Source organism: Ambystoma mexicanum, chromosome 2p, assembly GCF_040938575.1.
Source record: "Ambystoma mexicanum isolate Mex_15411 chromosome 2p, UKY_AmexF1_1, whole genome shotgun sequence".
In the NCBI taxonomy this organism is placed as follows: Eukaryota; Metazoa; Chordata; class Amphibia; order Caudata; family Ambystomatidae; genus Ambystoma; species Ambystoma mexicanum.
The window spans coordinates 1,112,517,257-1,112,539,346 of NC_090923.1; the positions used below are offsets into that span (position 1 = coordinate 1,112,517,257).

A 22,090-nucleotide genomic window follows, 5' to 3' on the forward strand; every position below is an offset into this window, starting at 1 on the left:
TTGGCCCTGATTCCAGCATCCGTCCGGTGGAATATGCCAGCAAGGCGCTGTTTGAGAACGTGCAATGCTTCTCCCAAATTGAGCGGGAGGCCCTGGCTGTCCTGTGGGGGTGTAGGCACTTCCGGTTGTACGTTCTGGGCAGACCAGTGACAGTCGTGACCGACCACAAGCCTCTGCTCCCCATCTTGGCCGGTTCACCCTCTAAGCCACCGGCGAGGATCAAAAGATGGATGCTCGCGCTGCTTGAATATGGGGTCTCACTGGTGTACCAGCCAGGGTTCAACAACGCGGCCGACTTTCAGTCTCGCCATCCGAAGGGAGGTATTGAGGGCGAGATGGATGCCTGTGGCGAAGAGGCTGATGACCATGTTCAGCTGGTGGTGGAGGCGGCGACCCCAAATGCGTTGCCGCTGGAAGACCTGGAGGCAGCGGCGGCTCAGGACGAATGTTTTTGTGTCCTAAGAGCGGCGATGCAACAGGGATCCTGGAGGAGCATGCTGGAATCTCTGGCAATGCGCACGCAAGAGGTGAATGTGGCACTCGAGCAGCTGTGGAAAGTGAGGGAAGAACCGTCACTCATCCACATCTGGCCTCCTACTAAGGGTGACCGGATCGTGACCATCAGGCCAAAGTCCAAGAGGTCATCGGTCCCACCAGGGTCATCAAGGGGCTGCCAAAACCAAGGCCCGCCTACGCCTCAAGGTATGGTTCCCAGAGTTGGAGCGACGAGTAGAAGAGTATGTGGCCTTGTGTGTGTGGTGCTATACAGCTTCCCCCGCACAGAGGGAGCCCCCCATTGAAGCCATGCCACGAGGCAGGCGTCCCTGGGAGGTCGTACATGCCGATTTTGGCTCCACAACGCAGGGTACCCACTTCCTGGTGGTAGTGGACGAATACTCTAGGTACCCCGAAGTCGAATTTATTGAGTCGGTGGCCTTCGAGCATGTCATGGTGGCCATGGAAAAGGTCTTCGCCGCTCATGGACTCCCGAAAACCCTGTGTTCGGACAATGGAGCGCCATTCCAATACAAGCGGTTTGCAGCTCTTATGGACGATTACAGGGTTCAACACAGGAAAATCACTCCGCTCTGGTCCAGGGCAAATGGGGAGGCGGAGAGACTGATGCACACCTTAAACAAGGTGTTCCGCATAGCACAGGGGCAAGGACGATGCCTGGAAAGGGTGCTATACCAATTCCTGCATGTCTACTGAACCACCCACACCTCCACGGGAGTTGCCCTGGCGGAGGTACTATTCAAGCGGTGCCCGAGGGGGCTCCTACCAGAGGTCAGAGAAAAGGAAACGGGGGTCATTGATGACCAGCAAGTGGAGCAAGACCGCAGACTGAGGACTGAACAAGAGAACGTGAGAGGGCTCAGACCTCAGCATCTTGTGCCCGGGATGAGGTGCTGATCAAAAAATGGGAAGTTATCCCTGACATACGAACCTGAGCCGTTGGACGTGGTAGCGGTAAAAGGGTCCATGGTGACGGCCTCGGATGGCAGGGCATCGGTCACGAGTAACGTGAGTTTCTTCAAAAGATTGGGAGAAATCAGGACAGAAGTACCCCAGGAACAGGACATCGTAGAGGTCCCAGATGAGGGCGCGGGTCTTCGGTCGGTGTAAAGGCCGCCGATGGAACTCCCCTCCCAGAGGTGAGCAGGAGGTACCTCCTGAGGACGGGCGAGGGAAATCTGTTCGCCTCAGTGACTATGTCTCGGAACAGTAATCCAGAGCGACCTCAGTGGGGTGCGCTAGTTGTACGAGGACCCAGGTGGCTGTGATTAAAGGGGCCCAGTGGGGTCATAGTTGCATGGTTTCATGTTATTAAGTTGGTTTTTGAGTTTTATGTTTATACTGTTAATTGTTTGTCCTCATAAAAAAGGAGGAGTGTGGTGCTGCCCCTTTAAGGGCTTTGGCACACGGCAGAGTGACGTTGCACTCCGCTGCGGGCCTTTAAATAAAGGGGGCCTGCCCCAACGGTCAGTGCAGCCGAACCGAGCGGACGTCTTGTTGTGTGAGTCTGTGGCGGGTGCAGGGGTACACGGAACATCGCGGGGGTACAGGTTCCCCACAACAAAGGCCAACCCAACCCAAAGTCTGTAAATGCCGATTCAGCAGCACTATGTGGGTAATTACAGATGTTAATGTCACTGGGGTGGGCACAACTACATTAGCGGTCAGGCACCACTTCTTAGACAATCTGGGCTACACCTCTGTTTGAGCTGTCCTGGTGACCAAAGGACTTTCTGACGTAGTCGCTGCATATTGCTGCATGCATCGAGACTTCAAATACGCAGCTAGCGTTCAGGAGACCCGTGGCAATCAGGGGCAGAGTTTCCTCAAATTATGGAGCTTTGGACTTCTTGTCTACACGGAACAGCGGTCTGGAAAGGCAATTTTTGCCGGCTCCAACTTGTTCCGTCCCAATTGTTTCCCTGGATTTACCCTTTATGAAGCTCTGCAAGAGAACTCATCAATCTCTCATACGCATAGCTCTCTCGAGCACACTATTCTCTACAGGACCATACCCCAACCCCCCGATTCCGAACAATAACGTGCAATTCGCATGAGAAGTTAGCATGGAACTGGCTAGAGTTCTCGCCATCTTGTAGCCAACAAGTTAGCTACACTTCAGTTTCCGGCTCGCTCGTACACCAATCATGACGTTGGATCGTGACGTAGGCGGTATGGAAATAACCTCGAGGTACATAAATCACAAGGTATTATATAGGTCGTATTGTTATGAATAAGTCACATGACTAAGAGGCGCTGCTAGGGCCGTTCCTCTAATAGGAACGAACCGTTAACATAGTGTAAGTAAGCGGTGGCTGCGAGAAGGGAGACGTAAACCGGTAAAATGGGCCCGGGGGTTGTGGGTGTGGTTTTTGCCTTTCAAATTGGAAGTGGAATTCGGAGATTTAATCTCGGCATTAGTGATGTTGTGACGTCATGGGGTGACGTCATCGATTAACGTATACGTTTGGGTTTTATACAGAGTGACGTATGGGAGATGGATCTTATGAACCGGAAACATTTGGCGCTTATGAGAACAAGATGAAAATAATGCTGAAAAGGTTGATGAAAATAAGGGTTTGAAATTAATATCTTGTGAGTATTGACAGATGCCTAAATTCATGGATGTGTAAAAACCCCATGATGAAAAAGGGGTGCAGGGACTGGAACTTGCATATGTATCGATAGTGATGAGGCAGAGCATGACGTCACGCAGTGAAATACATTTTTCATATTATAATGCTTAATGAGAAGTTACATTAATTTGCCATGAGAAATGTAAGAGAGGAATACCTTTTGTTCTATGCATATTAACCGTCACTATTATGGATCCCGGACACGTCGCTGTGTTTCCCAACATTTTTTGCAGCATTTTTTTAGGGGGGCCGGGAAAGGGGGAGCCCTCATGCCCTCCCATCATCCTAAAAATCCCCACGCGCTTAAATTGTCTGTTTAACCAAAAGTGAAAGGACCTCAACAAGGTGGGCAGGACATGGTACCACCCCAGCTTGATCACTTTAAGCAGAGGTCTTCTAACTGTGGGGCAACCCTGATTCCCCGCAGGGGGGAGCGGCCGCATTCCAAGAGGGTGTGAGACCCCAGCCTAAAATAGTGAAGTAACTAATCAAACTCGCCCACATTAGCCAGAAAAGTGGCCAATTTTTACCAAAAAAACAGACCCAAGCTGGCATTTAGCATTTTTGGTTCAGGCATTGCCCTATAGGCCAGTCCAAGCCTGACTGGAGCCAGCCCAGTGAAACACTGAGCGTTTCCTCAGTGGCTTTTTCCAACTGAGGGAGTGCTCTTGGGATGGCAGAACTGTCAAAGGGAAACACTGTTTCTCTTTGACAGTTCAGCTCCCCAGCTGTACTTGCTCACTGAGCCATGCAAGACTGGGGGCGTGTTGCTTCTCAAGCCTTGCATAGCTCATTGGAAATGCTGGCTGGGGAACTGCATGTCTATATGTGCGAGGGGGCATTCCTGTGCCTCCTCGCACATACGGAGAGAGCAGCCCGGAGCGGGGCGTTTCAGCACCCACACTCAGGCCCCTGCACGCATTTGCAGGAACCAGGAAGTTCTTGCTTCCAGATTCCGTTTCATGATGCAGGAGCTGGAGCGCTGGGCAGGAAACCTCAGGACCGGGGTTAGAAGATACATTTATGTTCATTTATTTTTTATCTAAATATGTGCATGGCTGCGTTAATGCTTGTGTTATGAGTGAGTGTATGATGATGGGTGCTCGTGTGAATGGTAAAGTGCTTGCTGTGTGAATGTGTTTGTGTTGGTCCGTGGAGTGTGGTGGAGGAGGGTTGTACAACAAAGGCATTTTAAAAATGCCTTTGTTGCACAATCCCCCTACCCACCTACCAAAATCAGCTCTCCTTCTGAGGCTCTGTGGAGCCCAGGGGACAGGGATGATATTTTTCTGCTGGACATCTATCATGTCTAGTCAAAACTACCATGCCTTTCCCCTGAGCCCCCCAGCTCCTTGCATACACACATAATCATGTTGATTGTATTAGGCGCTGTGGGACCCAGGGATGATGGTATCTTTTTACTGGACTTCTATCATGGATGTCCAGTAAAAAATGTCATGACTGCCCCGTGGGCCCCGCAGCACCAATTGCATACTGTTTGGCTTTTTACCCATTTTTTAAAAAAAGTATGCTCTAAAATGCAACATCTTAACCCATTATTTAAAAAAAATTCTAGGGGGGAATACCCCCGAACCTCCCTTGATTGGTTCAGGCTCCCTCGCTACGCTCGGTCGCTATGGCATATCTGGGGGAAATATTTATGTCCCTCCACTTGGGGGAGGGGGAGCAAGCGTAAAAAGTTTGAAGACCAGTGCTTTAAAGTGTGTGACCATGGGTAAACAATTCTCCCTTAATGTCCCTTATCTGCCAAAATTGCGAGTGCGTGGAAGTGATACAGTTTATAATGAAGACTTAAAAAAACTGTTGAAAAAGACCCCTGTGTTGCTCAATATGTAATAGGAACCCGCCAACCTCGTTGCAGCAGATTTCTCGCAGAATTTATTAAGGGGTTGCGTTGGAGAAAAGGGATTATATATTTATGTTTTTTAGGCTAGTGGTGTAGGGCGGTATGGGGTGCTTGCCTACAATAGAAAAAGTGTTGAAACGGCAACCATGATGAGGTGGCTCAGATGCGATGGGATTTGAGCCCAATCTGTAATGTGGGCACTTTAATACATAGTTTACAGCTCTGGTTGATCAACATGTGTTCAGAGAAAAGCATAACATTTTTAAAACAAAATTGAGGTTCCTAAAGAGCAAATGTCAAATTGCCTTTCTTTTAATCATCCTTACTCCTAGCCCCTCTTTTCCTCATCCCAGTACTTTCTTTGAGGTCCCACCTCCATTCCAGGAATCCTCCTTCCCCTTCCCAAGCTTGCACTCGAACCTCATTTTGTACTCCCTCATCTTAGTCATAGGACCCCTCCCACACCAGGAAGGGTGCAGTGTGAAGTCGGTAATGTGACTAGGGAGATTAAGAATTCGAAGGTGGTGTGCAAGTAATCCCACCAATACACTCACAGCCCCTTCCTCATCCCAATACTTACCTTTGAGAGCTATCCAAACTATCTGAATGGTAACGGCCCTCTGACAAACCACGCTGGCACTGATGCTTGCATTGCCCCATTACCATCTTTATTCCGTTTTAAATTTCTGAAATCACCCAAATCTATTGAGTTCCAGATTGTTGTACTCCAATTCCAAACGAGGTGGGCCGATGGTCTTCTCTATACAACTACTTGTATTGTCTTATGAAGGTATTCTGGCTTGCCCAAGGGTCAACCCTACCGTTTCTTGCAAGGACACACCCTCTGCACTGGCCCAAGATGGTGCCACACTCCTCGTGGCACTACCCTAAACATGCCCAAGTGGATGCTGCTCTGCCCTCTCATAAGCCATGAGAATGACCTTTCAAATCCATCTGCTGATTACTATGGATTCTTTCCTGCACCCCCTGATTCAAATGTCACTAATAGTTTGTCAGTCTGATGGGTTCAGTATGTTGCAAGTATTCCAATACTGCCCTTTTAACATATAGGCAGTGGCAAGTGTGGGTTGCTAGAAATAAGAGTCGGATCACTGGACATGGTTAAACAGAAAAAATCTTTATTAACTTAAATGAAAAACACACTCACTTGACCTCAGTTCAACACTGAGGTTCCCTATCTCCAACTGAAGATCTCTGGTGCTCGTTGCGACGTTTAGTTTCTGTCCTCAGTCCGAAGTCTAATTTAACTAACTGGCTCTACCACTATACACACATGATAATTCGTAAAGTAAATGCCTGTTAGGCTTTGGCTGTTAGGCTCTTGTAGCTGACCCCCTTCTCGGGTAACTGTTGAAAATAAATGTTCATCACATTTCTCTGTATTTGGCCTTTCCCAACCGACCCCTTTCAAGAGCATTTAGGCCTCTAAGGGTTGTAATCGTGCTATGGTCTACCGTCTCTCATGTACCTCCTAGCCCTGCTTGTTATCTTCGAGTCGTGTCTTTGTTTGGTCGCTTTAGGCCTTTAATGGGCCCTCCAGCCCCTGGGTTTACATCCTGCTCGGATGTTTCCTTGTTCTTAATATCCGTATCATCTATATGATTGGTGCTTTTATCCACATGGCTTGATCTGTCTCTCTCAAGCTGTCCTTGTGTCTCTGTTTTCATGTGGGCTATATGTATCTGTTCATGGGGTGGTGACCAGCATTTTCACAGTCCTCGCCTCCCTTTTAGGGTTTTGTATTTCCCCCTGTTCGTTGCGGATTTTGACCACCCACCTCCCTTTTTTAATGCCCAAGCCATGTACCCGATACTCTACGGTACTCTTTCCAGAGAAGGTCGGTGGGTCCAGTGGAGGCGGACTCCCTTACATCGTACTGCTTTCTGGTGTTCTCTGGCGGCAGATTTCCAGCTCGCCAGTGTCTCTGTCTTGGACTTTCTCCCGTGGTGGCCTTCTCATGAGCTCACCTGTGTCTCTTTCTCTGGCTTCCTCTGGTGGCAACCTTCTCCTAGGCTTGCCGGTATCGCTTTCTGTGGCTTCTTCCGGCGACAGCCTTCTCCTAGGCTTGCCGGTGTCTCTTCTCCATTCTTTTTCGGCATCTCTCGGGAAGTGAGCAGCAAACTTTGTTTGGTCGGCGTTTGTGGACCCAGTGGAATTCTGCGGGCTGCTCGCCAACTATGCACACTCTGTGGCCCCACCTCCAGGCTGCGCTGCTTCCGTGGAATAACGGCGGTGTCTGCGTTGTGCGTCTCCTCCCCAGCTGATAGACCAGGTGACATAGAGTCATTCGCCCCAAGTAAGGGTTGAAAGATCTTCGTATGAGGTCTTGATATGGGGTCTCTGTTATGAGATACAAGGTTTAACTTATTACAAGACTTCACTCTTGAGGGGAGGGTGGGGTCAGCATTTTTATTTTGTTTTGTATCATTATATAGTTTAGCATTTAGTAAACGTTTAATACATTCAATATAACCTGCATCATTCTCTACATCCAAAGTAAAATTAATTGAGAATCTTAATGTTGATTCAGTTATTTTACATATTCCGTCAAATAAAATACATTAATATGAGTCCAAAGTCAAGAAAGAAATGTCTTGATAATCCTCAGTATTGCTTTGATTATCTTCCACAATTTCGTCAAATGGAAAATACACCCATCATCATCTCCTTACATAACAATTTCCCAAATGTCATAGGCATTGGCAGATGTATTTTTGCCCCAAGCTAAACTGGGCTTCATCCTAATATTTTCCAAGGTTTGAAAATGCAATAAAAGACATTTAGCAGTGAACACATAATAAATATCAGCTAGCACTTTATTTGTTGTCCATCTGAATTTTTGTGATTGATAGCAATTTCCACACGACCAGCGCATGTCAGCATAGGGCCTTTGTGTTCTAGTAATAGTAAAATTCAGTCCTTGCATCACGCTTATTGACCAGTGTGTTTAAATACTTCCAAACACATATACATAAAAAACAACTTTCTTTTAATGAAGTGCAGATTTCCCAAAATACTTTATTTTCTCCAATATCAAAAACCAAGGATTGATATCAGAGAAAGGTTACACAGAAATATGCATTTGCTAGATATTTCCCTTTAGCCATGTGTTCCCATGTGCGATGTGGTGCGATTGGTTTCTAGCATGTGTATGCAAATGAAATACACGCACTAGTGGGTTTCATCGCAATCTCCAGACTTGAGTTTAAGAATGCTCTCCTATCAATTTAGAACACACAGAATTTAGATTTATCTACATTATGTATCAGCCCAACATTTTGATTTTCTGGTTTTATGGTAACTATTCCCCAAAATTTCCTTGGATTATTCGGGTTTATCTAATTCAGGGTCTTCTCACTTCAACACAATGGGCCTCATTACAAGTTTGGTGGTGGAGGAAAAAAGTGGCTGAAATGCCACTTTTCCCGCACCGCCAAACTACAAGCTTTCTGGTGGGTTGTCCTGATTTACCTCCAGCCAAGAGCTGAAGGTAAGTCAGACACGCCACTAGCAAAAAATAGCGGGTGTTACCGGCACCAGTATTACCAGCAATTCTCCCATGGAGTCCTGTGGAATGGGGATGAGCATACTGTTGCCGGAACCTGTTATCTTCCGTTAATTCCGCTGGTAACGGTATTACCATTTGGTGGTAGCCCGTCAGATTTACTGATGGGATACTACCAAACATATAATGAGGGCCAATATCATTGGTGAAATGTTTACTGTTCATTTGAAATTGCATTATTCTCTATGGAAATAGAAATGGCCCAGCTGAGCTCCCAATCCCAATACGTCTTTTTAAGTATCTCTTTTTATGTATCTAAGGATTACACAGTTCAAAATGTTTCGATCGGTTGTACACCAGTCTACAAATCCAGTGTAATACTACACCTGTGAAAACATACATAATATGATTTACTTTCCTTTGGTTGACAACATCCTGTGTTCTCTGTGTAGAAATGTTATTGGTTTCCAATTTAACCCAACCTACCTTTGAATATGCACAGAAAGCAGGATACATTTCACACTAATATGCGACAACATTATATTTGCATTCATTTGGTTATGATTTATCAGACACTGTGCTCTCTTCGTAGGAAATGCTATCTATTCTGCACTTAATCAGATCTCACTTGGGTTTGAGTATAGTGAGAAAGCAAGGTGCATTTCACACCAAATAGCAAAGCTTTCTATTTAGAATCTGCCTGCCTTAGTGGTAATTTCCCCCCCCCTGACCCTTTTGCCCCAAGTCCTCCCACTACAGGGACTTAACAGGAAAATGCATTGAGGATTTATGTTATACTCCTTTAGATCATTCTTTTAATGCACCGCACCAGCAGGGATCCTCAAAGCTTTCAGGTAATCTCCCAGTCAGCCGTGCCCCTATGGTCTCTGTTCCATCAGGTAATATCTGCTCCAGGCTTCCTCTTGGATAAGGCAACGGTCGCTCTCATCTCTAGATCTTATCCAAGCTTTGAACTCATCCAGTTGGACAGAGGATGTATGCAGCCTTTGCAATCCCAGAGCTCCCCCACTTCATGTGTGTTTATGCTTATATTATGTGTACTTTTCCCACCGTATGTCATAGCTGACATAACACTTTTTTAAATTGGTCAATTCTTTCCATTTGCTTGTTTAACAGTATGACACTCCCAGCGAATACACACTTTTTTAATAGGCCAGCATTATTTCAGCATGTGACAGGGGTGTGTTATGAACACTTCGGGCTCGTAATCATGCTTTTGCCCATATCTCTGTATGGGAATCCCTCCCATTAAAGAAATAAGGATGTGTAGATCTACCTTTTCCTCACAAATCCAGGACCCGAGTTTGTAAGATTAATTTTGACAACGTCATATGATTTTAGCAATTAATAAATATGAACATGTCAAATGTATTCATTTTGTATGGGAGATTGTTGTGATTTCGAAAAACATTTTCTTTTGGCTCTAAGTCATATCATTGTGGAGTTATGTCGAAAGTTGTGCTTTGCATCTTAAATGTCCTAAGTTTCATTTATGTCAATTTGGGGATGCGAAACCTCATGTTCAGGATTGCCTTCAGTTAAGGATTGATCTGGGTAGCTGACAGAGACTTTACTTGCAATTGGCCGTGTTTGAAGTACTGGATCTGGAACACAGAGCTTTACCGTGTGATCAATTTAGATTGTATAATTTTAGAGGACCATGTTTGAGGCCTTACTGGAATGTATTTTTAAGAATATTTTCTTGAGGTGAACCCATGCAGGGTTTGACATTGAGAGGAGCTGGGAGCTATTCATCCTGCTTGCAGCCTAGAAGAACCTGGTTGGCTTGACATCAACAGCTACCAGGAGTTACTTGTGGCTCACTAGGCCAACTGATGCTAAACAAACACAACTTTGCCAATTTAATCTGTGCCTACGGGTCTCAGGAACACATCAACTTGCTGGAGCTGGGGGCAATAAGGCTGAGGTTGGTCAGGCTGGCACTGTTTGCTTTCCTCCCCTCTGTGAAACACAAGACTGTGCTGATCATGACGAACAACACAGTGGCCATGCACTACCTCAACAAATGAGAGGGCATAGGGTTCTTGCCTTTGGTAAGACAAGAGAATGTCACAACAGATTCCTTGAGCAGCTAGACTTCAGCCTCCCATGAGTGGGAGCTCTGTCAGGAAGTTCTGGAGGAGATCTTCTCCTGTTGTGGAACTCCTTCCAGTGTCAACGGGAAGTGCGAGTTTCTCTGCTGCAGGGAATTTCCTCATCGGGGAGCTGTGGGGGACGAGCAGGCTGTTAAGTGGACTTTGACCTTTTTTATGCATTCCGATTGATTCCTGTCGTTCTGCTGATTCTGAGGACATTGCGCCTGTTCGCACCACGTTGATCCTGATCATCAAGACTGGGCCCGGAGAGTGTGATATCCGGAGTTGCTGGACATGTCCATCTGCACTCCCTGGCGCCTTCCGAGGAGCTCTCTCATTCGGAGGGGCAGGTCCTCCACCCGAACCTCAACAGCCTTAAACTTCATGCTTGAGTACTGGGAGGCTGAGATACAAGGAGTCTTACAATGTCCTCGATGCTTTCCTCTAAGCTCAGTGGCCCGCTACGAAATCCATTTATGCTCTGAGATCAATTTTTGATCTGGTGCCGGGAGAGAGACCTGGACCTTTATCCAGTCCACAATACCCTGTGTTGGATATTCTGTTTTCTTTGGCCCAGGCACACCTGCAGATTGACACTGTAAAGGGTTACCTCACTGCTATTTCACTTTTCCCTTGAACAGAGCTTGTTCTTCACATTCCCCACTGTAATGCAGTTTTTGCTTGGTTTGTGTGACCAATTTTCATCCGGCCAGTTTGTAGTTCCAGTGTGGTTTTTGAATTTCATTTTGCCATTTCTTATGGGTTCTCCTTATGCACCCTTCATTCATGTTCTATTAGGTTACTCACCATTACATGAACTTCCAGGTTGCCATCACTTCAGCGAGACGGGCGAGTGAGCTCCCGGCGTTGCCTCTTTTACCTCCCTATTTAGATTTTTTCCAAAGAGAAGGGGACGTTGAGAGTGAGACCCTCCTTTCTGCCAAAGGAGGTCTGATTTCCATCTTTCTCAGAAGATCCATCTTTAGGTGTTTTTCCCTCCGCCTCACCCATCCAAGACAGAGGAATGATTACATCGGCTGGACCCGGTTCGGGTCCAGAAGTTCTACATCTCCCGTACTGGAGGCCAGTGCTTCAGATAGGATTTTGAGGTGGGAGTATTATACTCCCTATTTTTTAACTTTGACGGCCTGTTGCCGTTGCGCTGTAGGTGTGTTTCTGAAAATTCAATGAACAACAATAACAAAAAAAACGATTTGACATCCAGCCGACATGCGCAGAGTTAAAACTGTATGGAAATCCTTATCATGCAGCAGCTTTCTGCATTCGTACATGAAAGCAGGTTTCTTTCACAATTAATAAAGCACACAGTACAGTGGCACAGACACCCTCTCACAAATGGAACAAATGAGCACTAACACTCTGAGTTTCCCTTGCACGTAAAGAGAGGGTACAAGTGCAATATAAGCTTTTTAACACGTTACTTACACAGGGCAGGTCAGCTTCCGTAGGAATGTGTAGGCTTCCCCCAAACACACTGAGAAGGTGAATCGGAGCTACCCCAATGGAAGCTTTAATCATGTAAAACAGGTTGAGGTGATCAGTACAAGGTGTAAAGCAAGGGTAGAAGATTCCCACACACAGAATATATAAGGAATGTGTCTCCGCAGTAGAAGCTCCTCTCATATAAAACCTGTGTGACATAGCCTTCAGCAGTGCACACTCCACTCCTGATATATATATATGGTATACCATGGATCTCAGTAGAACATGCTTTCCTCACATGGAACAGGAACGTTGTGCGTATCAACAATGCAAGATTAACACAAGGAACATATGCATTGTGGGTTACAGCAGTGAAGGTTGCACTTGCATTGAGAAGGAACTGCATTGGATGGAGCATTGCAGGCACCCCCAAACAGAGAGTTAAATAAAGGGCCTCACCATAGAAGTGCAAACTGTACTTACATATACCATAGACATACTATAACAGAAGTTGAACAATTCAGAATAAGCAAGGAAATCACTGCTGAGGGCCGTATCTGTCCTGCACTAGTCTTCAATTTTTATGAGGTGACTTTTTCAGGTATGTTACAACTGTTACACGTATGTATGGCAAGTCTTACTTTTTTCTTTATAGAAATCCTAAACATATTTACTGAATTTGTGAAGGTAGCTGTAAACGTTAACACTCCAATTGGATGCACATAATATTGAGGTGGCCATCCAGTGCCGACCCAGTCCATTGCTTGGTTATGCGGATGGGGCTGTGATCTGCACATTGGGCGTGCATCAACAAGCCCCCCATAGGCTTTTTAACGTGTGGATACGTAGATCCTGTTAGAAATAAGATGTGGTACTTGCAGAGGTCCGGCAAGGCACCTGTAGAGAATGGTTGCTGGCTGCAGATCGCTTCCTACCAGTTTGGCCAATAGGTGGCTCTGCAGTTAGTGCCACTAACTGGTTTTACTATTCCATAGCTTCTGCAAAGTCTACTATATAAGTAAATGGAACTTTCTTTGTTTAATAGGTATTTTGGGCGGATGCTGAAATGTAATTGAAAACAATTAAAAACACCATTTATTGAAAGTCTTTTAGTGCTTAAAGCATTGTTCCTACAGTTGTTACATTACAGGTTGGGTCGGAGCCGTCGTCTCATGAGAAATTTATCATTTTAAATATCGCCCGGTTACTGCCTTTTTATTTTTAATTGTGGACATCAACTGGTGAGTTTGCTGCATTGGGGTCTGAAACCCGTTAATCTGCACTTTTGTGCATTTAAAATACTTTTGCTGTCTTAAACAGTGTGCGCTCGGTGCTTGCAGTGCCATTTCCCTTTCCCAGCGTCCCCAACCCTCCAGAATTCTCAATCCACAACCCGCACGCCTCCCAGCCCACCCGACCCATGATTGAGCCTTGCTTGCCACCAGGAACTCGGCGAGGGTCTCATCCCTAGACATCAGCTCGACATTATTGCCATCCATCCTCTAGTGGTGAGTTTGCTGCATTAGGGTCTGCGACCCGTTAATCTACACTTTTGGGCATGTAAAATAGTTTTGCTGTCTTAAACAGCGTGCACTCGGTGCTTGCAGTGCCATTTCCGTTCCCCAGCCTCCCCAACGTGCATCCCGGCCCTTGTGAGGTCAGTGTCCCCCTTCTCGCTTTCTGTGCCTTCATTTTTGTTCCTTTTTCCTGTCTTTCTGCCATTTTCTCTCCTTCCTCCGTTTTCCTCTTTCCAGACCTCTGCCTCCATTTTTGCCACTTTCTGCCATTTTCCTGCCCCTTTCTTTCTTTCTTTCTTTCTTTCTTTCTTTCTTTCTTTCTTTCTTTCTTTCTTTCTTTCTTTCTTTCTTTCTTTCTTTCTTTCTTTCTTTCTTTCTTTCTTTCTTTCTTTCTTTCTTTCTTTCTTTCTTTCTTTCTTTCTTTCTTTCTTTCTTTCTTTCTTTCTTTCTTTCTTTCTTTCTCCTTTTTTCACCTTACCAGGCCTCTACAGTAACGGGCTCTCTTAGGCGACCTCTGCCCTGCCCTCTTCCCACCGCCCCGCCGGCCTCCCATTCCCCTGTTTGGGTCCCCCTCAGAAGGTGCCTAAACCTTTCTGGGACCAGGACGATGCAGTCCATCTTGCATCCTGGCCCCTGTGAGGTGAGTATACCCCTTCTCCCTCACTGTGCCCTGTGCCTTCATTTTTGTTCCTTTCTGCTGTTTCTCTGCCCTGTTCTCTCCTTTCTTCCTCCTTTTTCATCTTTCCTGGCCTCTGCCTCTATTTCTGCCACTTTCTGCCCTTTTTTCTTCTTTCTTCATCCTTATTTCACCTTACCAGGCCTCCACCGTACCTGGCGCCCTCGGCCATGCCCTCTTTCCGCCCGACTCCCCTTCTGTTGACTGGGTCCTTCTCAGAGGGAGGTGCTTCTTATCAGTGTCCCCCATGGCAGCCCAAGCCCAGGCAGCCCGCCAGCTGAAGACCCCAAGGCAAAGGGCAGCTCCTGAAGAAGCAGCGCCAGCCCATGTTCACCAGGGAAGCTTGCAGCCGTCAACCGGCAGCAACTGATAAGGTAAGCATGGTGTGGTAGGGGGTACAGCCACTACTGTACTCCATTAACTACTCCACCTGTCTCATTACCTAATATCCCACTTCCCCAGGCACTCGGCCCACCTATGCTTATAAGCAATAGTCAGCATTTGCCGCACTTGTAAAAGGTAGCCATTTTGAAACTAACCTCAATGTTTAAGGTAATCATACTTTGCATAACGCCTATTGTGTTAGCCACACTTTGTATCTGGGCATTTATGGATTGGGTAGAATTTTGAAGATTAGCCTTGCATCACATCCAGACAGAATTGTGACGATTAGCCATGCTTCACATCTAGACAGAATTGTGAAGATTAACCTTGCATCACATCCAGACAGAATTGCGAAGATTAGCCTTGCGTCACATCTAGACAGAATTGTGAAGATCAACATGCGTCACATCTAGATAGAATTGTGGAGATCAGCTTGCACCACATCGAGATAGAACTGTGACGATTAGCCTGGCGGCATAACTAGGTAGTGATGCCACTAACCAACCCTACTAAAAAGCTCACCCCTTTGCATACAGCTCTCAAACTCTCACTAAACACAAGGATACCTCTAAAGCACAACAAACCGCACACACTTCACTACACTGCACTGCAACAACAAAACAAACCACACACAGCCTCGCACAACAGCACATGCCGGCTACAAACTGAAAAAACACACCTAAACCGAACTGAAGCTGCCAACAACACATCACAGCTCTCTTACTCTTTCGTCCTGCTCAGTCCTACTAACTTACCCCCCACCTTACCCTCTTGCTTTTCAGATCCACCAGAGCGCCAGGGGACCACTCGGGTGGTGATAGTGCGCAGTGTAAATATCCTTTAGCATAACATATTCAGGAATAAAAGTATTTAAAAAAGGACTAGTAGTCCCCTGGTCTTGCTGGGCTTAAACTGATTTGTTGGGACAGCTGCTGAAATGGGGAACAGACATCTCTCAGAGTTGGTTAGCAGCAATCACAAGTGGCACGCTATCCCCCTTCAATTATGACACATTGGTCCTCATCACAAGCTTGCAGGTCTGAAAATAGCGGTGCCGGTATATCTGTACCGGCACCCTTTTCCAGACCGGTGTAGTCAGAGTTGCGACGCCGGTAACAACGGCATCGCAAGGGACCCACTGCGTCCGGCAACTCCGTTGCCGGTTTCTCTGGAGAAACGCGGCAGCCATGCCTGTGATACCAGCATGGCATAAGTGAGTGCACATTCTAAGGAGCACGGACACGTAACCACCGGCATGGACGTGCCGGTAACATATGAAAACGATGCCAGAAAAACCAGCATCGCGGACCAGGCGTTAAGTGGATTATGGTGTGTAGAAATATGCCACAGGTGCTCAGAAGCAGCACAGGTGGACCCAGTGGGCTGTGCCACAGCACAAAAGGACCACTCCCACACCCCTTCCAAAACCACAATTCTACCATTAGCACTAGCAGTACTGGAGCTGGAGGACATGCCTGTAGAGCTACTTATTGAAGAGGCAGTCAGGCAGAGGATGCAGCGGAGGCGCATGAGGAGGAGGGCCATCATGGCCCAGCAAATCCCCAATGTGCAGCAGGTTGTACCCCACAGGCAGCCACCAATCCCTCGCCTAAGTGCCAACCCATTCAATCTCACCCCCGGTCAGATCCACACCCTTTACCGGCTAGACAGGGACACCATCACCACTACATGATGACCTGGTGAGCCTCATAAATATCCGGACAGCCACCCCCCCCCCTTGCTGAAGGTAGTGACTGTGCTACACTTCCTTGCCACAGGCACATATTAGCACACAGTGGCGCAGCTGCATGGTATCTCCCAACCCTGTTTCTCCCGTGTTCTCTTCCAGGTGCTTGATGCACTCCTGTCCCATGTACGGGACCACATCGCCTTACCACGGACTGCTGAGGAGGTGAATGCCACAAAATTTGCATTCCATGCACTTGCAGGCAAGCATAATGTAATTGGAGTGGTGGACTGCACACATGTGTAGCTAGTGGTCAGGCATGCTGTGAAGGTAGTGTACCGCAACAGGAAGCTGTACCATTCCCTCAATGTACAGATGGTGTGTGATGCCCGCCACCTCATCACACATTGCTGTGCAAGATTCCCTGGTTCTACAAATGACGCCATGGTGCTGCGGAACTTCACGTTGCCCTGGTACATGGTGCCACACGCTGGACATCATACCTGGCAGCAAGGTGAGGCTAACTACAAGGCCACGTGGAGTGTTGAATTGGGGGAAAGGGAGAGCAGTGAAGAGCATAGCATATCTGGCTTCTGAGTGAGTCTAACTACAAGAACATATGTGTAGACCCCGGTGCCGCTGCCTCTAGAGCCCGGGAATCTCAAACCAATGTGTAGAAAAAAGAGGGGGTGAGGCGCGCACTCTAGTTCCCAGTTTTGTATACCTGTTATTACTTGATCATTGATGGGATTTAACTCTGTTACTACTTGCATCAGGTATACAAAACTAGTAACTGGAGTGCGCACCTCACCCCCTCTTTTTTCTACACATTGGTTCGAGAGTCCTCGGCTCTAGAAGCAGCGGCACCGGGGTCATCATGCCCTACCTAGGAGAGCCACATTGATGGTTTTTTCCCCTCCCACTATTATGGGAAAAAATTGTGCTATTGGAGGGGAGTTGGTTCCTGGTTACCAGAAGTGACTACAGCTACCGGAAGTCCCTGAGACCTAAATTGAGACTAATTAGTAACACCTGAAAAGACTGCCTCCCTGAAGATTGTAAGAGACATGAAAGCGCTTGGAGGAGAAGAGCAACTGAACTGCAGCAGATGGGATTTAACCCTGTTATTACTTGACAGTTGATGGGATTTAACCCTGTTACTACTTGCATCAGGTATACAAAACTGGGAACTAGAGTGCGCCCCTCACCCCCTCTTTTTTCAACTACAAGAACATGTGTTGTGTTCACAAAATAGCCCAGTATGAGACCCATGACCAGTGGATGAGCACACTGCATTCATCAATGCATCATAACTCCTACTGCAAATACCTGATACAATTACCAAATCCCTGTGAAAGCGCCCAGAGTCAGGATAGGTAATTGAAAGGCAAAGGTAGATGAGTAATAGGAGCAAGGAACATCATTAACCACAATTGTAACAATAATAAACCACACACATTCAAGGGGACATGACCCTACTCAGCGTTGTGAGGGCATGACATGTGCAAGTGTGTAGGTGCAACTGAAGCTGCAACACAGTTGTAGTATGCAAGAGCGCAATGCCTTGACATCCCTGTCGCCATGTATGTAAAAAATACAGTTCATACCAAAACTGCACATTTCAGAATGCATCACAGCATAGTGATAGGGAAATACGTAGTCAATGAAATACACAACACATAATGCTCAGCCAGAGAATCCAGAAGCTGCCACCCTTGTAAAACCTGTGGATGCACAGACATTTGACAGTTACACTGCCTGTTAGTACCTGCGTCATATCTACCAAATGTAACACCCTTCAATGTAATGCTCCTAAACAAAAACCTCTGAATTGGAAATATACTTCTCTAACACTAATATATGATCTCTATGTGGCGTCGTCACCCAATCCACCGTTTCACACCCCAAAATCCACCCCCCCCATAGCAAATATGAAACCCTTTACCCCACACACACACATTCCATCAATCTGCCCTTCGTCATATGGGTCACGATTTCAAAGCATGTCTATACAAAGGAGTTGTAATAAAGACTGCACACCGCTACTACCACTACATCACAGATGCATACCATTAAAATGCTAAAAGTACCATTGTACCAGGACATATAGTTGATTATCATATGTGACACATCAATGACATTTACATCCATTTGTGTCATTTGCTGGGAAAATTGTTAGAGGTAATATTGTCTGTGAATGGTCCATGTGAATGCAACTACACAAGCCACACCCCACACGCATCCTGAAAGTAATCCCTTCTGGTACACGGAAAAGAACTGATGTAATTTAAGCTCTATTCTGCCTGTGCATGTTAGTCTTCTCAATGGAACACTATACAGCCTGTGCTAACATGGAACGACCAGGAAATTGACATGTACCCTTTCTCTTGATCCCGTGCAGGCGATGCTGGGTATCCCCTCATGCCATGGCTAATGATCCCCGTCAGGCAGCCCACAGCAGCCACGAACAGGCGTACAACCGTGCCCATGTACGCACTCGCTGCACCATTGAGCAGACTTAAGGCCTGTTAAAGGCCAGGTTCCGCTGCCTTAGCAGATCTGGGGGAGTCCTCGTGTACAGCCCTGAGAAGGTGGGAAAAATTGTGCTGGCATGTGCCATGTTGCACAACATGTGCATCTGGTGCAATGTCCTCTTTCCCCCCCGACATGGACATGCTACCACCAGGGGCTGAGTACGAGACTGAGGAGGAGGAGGAATATGGCCAGCGCCGCGATGGCAATGATGGACGTGCCACACGTGCAGACATTGTACAGCACTACTTTTGAGCACCTGCTACACACACAGCACTGGACATTGAGCACACTGGGCACTGGACACTGTACAAGAATAAATGCACTCACACTGAAAGATCATTGTCCACTCATGTTTTTGTTATGAACACCATATATATTGTGAGAAAATGTACTATTTTTGAATGCCCTTGACTACCTCTACAATCCCACCCAACTATCCCTACCTACACCCCCTCCCCAACTTTCCCTCCCCACACACAACGAGTCTGTGTACTATTTTCGTCCACGTGTATGTGCAGGAATGCGCACTGGTGCAGGGCGAGTCAGCCGCATCGACCTACGCCTTGGGCTGCTTTGTGTGAGCTCGTAGGAGTGGTGCTTGATGATGGTGCCAGTGGTAAGGGCATGTTCCGTTGTTCTGCAAGTGTCTGCACAAACACGGCGATGGACTCTACCAGGGTTGAGATCGACCCATTCCCCTCCCTCACCCGCCGTGACAGATGGTATATCTCTCTCTGGCCGGCCTCCCTTGGCCCTCCTCCTGTTCCCACCCATGAAGCTAAAAACCTCTGGGTCATCTTCGACTCCACACTCTACTTCTCTCCTCACATCTCTAAGAAGACACACTACCAGCTGCACCTCCTCCGAGGTATTCTTCCTTTCCTCTCCTTCCCCCAGAAGCTCACTGTCTCCAGAGCTCTGGTTCTCTATAGGCTGGACTATTGCAACAGCCTCTTTCTAAATCCGCCTGATTCTACTCTCCGCCCTCTGCAACTCATCCAGAACAGGACTGCAAGACTTGTCCTTGGCCTCAAGCCCAGGGATCGTATCTCTCCAGGACTGAAATCTCTGCACTGGCTCCCATTGGCTGTGAGGATTAAGTTCAAAACCATCTTCATTGTCCACAACGCCGTCTGGGGCCTGAGGCCTCAATACCTTAATCTCTCTCTCTTCCTAAATATCTTCCTTCTCAAGCTCTTCGCTCATCCGCCTCCAACTCCCTCCGGGTCAGTCGCTTCTCCAAGCAATGAGTTGGTGGTCGATCTCTTTCCTCGGCTGGGGCCTCCCTCTGGAACAGCCTCCCTGCCTCCCTGAAACTTGAGGAGAATCATCTCTGGTTCTGGAAGTACCTCAAAACCTTTCTCTTTGCTTCTGCTTTTTCTCCTCCCCTCCCTTGCTGACTTCCTGGCTGATACTGAAACTGCACTGGTTACCTGGTCACCCCCTGATCTCGGCCCCCAGGCCCCCCCCACCAGTCACACTCCTGCACTGCCTTCCTGGCAACCCCCGCACTTAGGGACTGTTTCTGTATCCCTACAGTTCCACCACCAGCACTTGACACCTGATGTCTGCACTTACCCTTGCACTTGCCAACCCTTGCACTTGCCACCAGCTGGCCGTATATTACTTAGTGTAATTATTCTTATCCTATGTACTGCACTTTCCCCCTCCCCCCTCCCATGCACTTGCGCAATCTGAATGACACCTGGCCTAGTAGGATCGTTGTCTGTCTTCCCTCTGTTCCCCCTCCCTTGCCGCATCGCACCTTGAAACACTTGTTCTGTAGTGTCTCCCGCATGAGCCAGTCCTCCTCCAGGTATTGTTGCATCATTGTGTGCATTGATGTTTGCCGTGCCTCCATCCTGGACAGGTGTCCCTCAATGTCACGTAAATTGTGTAGGGATGGTGGTTGTCTGGGCTGGGGGCTCATTGGGCTCATGGGACTGAATCCCTCAGCATTGAGGTAGCTGTGGTTACTGGATATATAATCGGGCCCACTGTCTTCACCAATGTTGGTGGGTGGTCTGCCTTGCATGAGGGGTGCAGGTGGCTCCTGTCGTGGAGGTGCCTGTAAAACAGGTGGCTCTTGTCGGGGGGTGGGAGGGCGGTGATAGAGTGCAATGGCGGAAGGAGGGTAAGGGAGGGCCCTCTCCTATGCTGCCAAGAAAACAAGAACGACAGAGGTTAGTAGCCAGAATACCCTTTCCAATGGACATGCACCCACCATCTCTATCCTGTAATTGCCATTTTACTGGATTGCAGAGAAAACTGCCAAAAAAAGCTTGTATTATTTTTGGAATTCACTCTGAAGTCCAAAAGGCAAGATGCACTTCCTTCAAACAAAGGCAAAGTTCAATAGTTCCCAAACAAATCCAAAGAAACGAGGTCCAAGGTGACAAATTCCCTCCATCTATATTAGGGATAAGGTTCAGAGCATAGTCCCAAACAGCAAGACAATCCAAAAAAAGATAAGGCTCAAAAATCCAGTGAAGAACAAATAAGAAGGCACAACCCAACAAGAATTCCCAGGAGCTCACCAAACTTTACACAAAGTTGCCAGCAGGGAAAATCCAAAAGGGTAGTTCAAGACACAGAACCAGATGCATGGATTCAATGATATCCCAAAGTGACGTGACCGGCCTCGGAAAAACCGCAGGTGTAATCCAGAAGAACAAAGCTGAGGTCAAAATTGAGCCAAGCGAATCAGAAATGAAAGGATGAAATGTTGCTCAATCACCAGGCAAATTTGAGAAGCACTGTGAATTGTTCTATGCAGTTATATTTTTCTGCATTTGGCCGCAATGCTGCAGTCATGATGATGTTGCCACTGCACAGCCCACTGGGAAACGTAGTCTTTGCGTACTCATTACCTGTGCCACCAGTGCAAACGCCAAGAACATAGAGCAGGGACCATTGGAGACTGCGGTCTCCAAGGGATTGTTACACACAATGGAAATGTAAAACCTTTCCTTGAGATTATATTGAATCCATATATATTGCTCTCCTCACTGTCTTCCAAATGTATTGATGGGAGCAGTGACATTTCTACACTTGATACCTTTTTGGGGGCAAGTGTGTCTGATTGTTGGGCGTTTGATATTTTTGCCCAGTGCATGAAGAAGGGTTTACTATTTCCAATGAAAGCTATACTAGATTGATTCCCGATGTGTTTTTCACTTGGCTCTC

General features: G+C 47.1%; 1 protein-coding gene across 1 annotated transcript in view; it reads left to right on the forward strand.

Moving 5' to 3' along the window:
* The first annotated feature begins 2,816 nt into the window (after positions 1–2,816).
* Positions 2,817–22,090, forward strand: part of GPR137 (G protein-coupled receptor 137) — a 613,721-nt gene continuing 594,447 nt past the window's right edge. The window contains exon 1 of the mRNA XM_069645139.1: positions 2,817–3,111. The gene's annotated coding sequence lies outside the window, so the exon portion shown is untranslated. The remainder of the gene's footprint in view (positions 3,112–22,090) is intronic.